Source organism: Eurytemora carolleeae, unplaced genomic scaffold (genome assembly GCF_000591075.1).
Source record: "Eurytemora carolleeae unplaced genomic scaffold, Eaff_2.0 scaffold1941, whole genome shotgun sequence".
NCBI lineage: Eukaryota > Metazoa > Arthropoda > Copepoda > Calanoida > Temoridae > Eurytemora > Eurytemora carolleeae.
Genome location: NW_019402155.1, coordinates 8,719 through 9,906, shown reverse-complemented (window position 1 = coordinate 9,906; position 1,188 = coordinate 8,719). Strand labels below are relative to the sequence as shown.

Here is a 1,188-nt window from a genome sequence, read left to right as displayed (position 1 = left end):
GACCCTCATCCAGTTCTTATACACTGGAGATGAATCAGTTATTACAGGTCAGTTAAACCATCCTTCATTAGTTTCCAGACCCTGATCCAGTTCTTATACACTGGAGATGAGTCAGTTATTACAGGTCAGTTGAACCATTGACGCTATCTAGATCTTTACATTCAGATGTATCCTTCATTGATAATCTTTTTGATATTCATGTTCTGATGTATCCTACATTGATGATCTGTTTGATCTTTTTTATAGATGAATCCTCTATTGATGATCTTATTGATATTTATGTTCAGATGTATCCTCTATTAATGATCTTATTGATCTTCATGTTCAGATGTATCCTATATTAATGAGCTTATTGATCTTTATGTTCAGATATATCCTCTATTGATGATCTTATTGATATTTATGTTCAGATATATCCTCTATTAATGATCTTATTTATCTTTATGTTCAGATATATCAACTATTGATGATTTTATTGATCTTTATGTTCAGATGTATCCTCTATTAATGATCTGTTTGATCTGTATTATCTGGGAGACAAGTATGAGCTACGTGGAGCCAGGAACCTGATTAAGGAAGTTGTCTCTAGCTTCAAGATCAACCAGGAGAACTGGATTCATGTACTCAAGATAATCAAGAAGTACGAGAATACTTTCCTGTTTGAAGATCTCTGTAATATACTTCAGGACCAAGTTCAAGGTATTGGGATTCATTCACTTTTAGAATTTACTTGACAGTTGATTTTTATTAATATGCTAGATGAATAGTTTTGCCAGGGTATATTTTTGTTGACAAAATGACATTTTGGCATTGAGCTTGGAACTACTAGTTGAACTTGGTTCAAATTAATCAATTATGAATTTATATTATCTTTTTGTTTAGGCTATTTGAAGGGCTGTCCCTCTTCTGATGAATACCTGGATGATATTCAAGAATCTGATGACACAGATTTCTATTCCTGGGTCAAAAACTGGATTCAGAAAAGGAGCAGATCAGACACAGGTTAGCCTGATTGTACATTTTTTGTTTTATTTTTATACAAGTTTGTAATATATAAAATAGATATGTAAAAATTTACTTTTTATGCGTCTGTACAAAATTTTGTGCAAAAATTTATGCAATCAGTTTTGTTTTGTCCAAGGCTCTCCATAGAGCTATAAAATGTTGAAATCCAAGTCATTTTCATTT

The 1,188-nt window shown here is 31.7% G+C and overlaps 1 long non-coding RNA gene across 2 annotated transcripts; it reads left to right on the top strand.

Moving 5' to 3' along the window:
• Window positions 1-6: 6 nt before the first annotated feature.
• Window positions 7-964, top strand: LOC111718016 (uncharacterized). Of its 2 annotated transcripts, none has more exons than XR_002768976.1 (3): window positions 7-47; window positions 493-699; window positions 883-964. It is a non-coding gene; the product is annotated as an uncharacterized LOC111718016 (long non-coding RNA). The 2 variants fall into 2 exon arrangements; XR_002768975.1 differs by having other exon boundaries at window positions 9-124.
• Window positions 965-1,188: the final 224 nt, after the last annotated feature.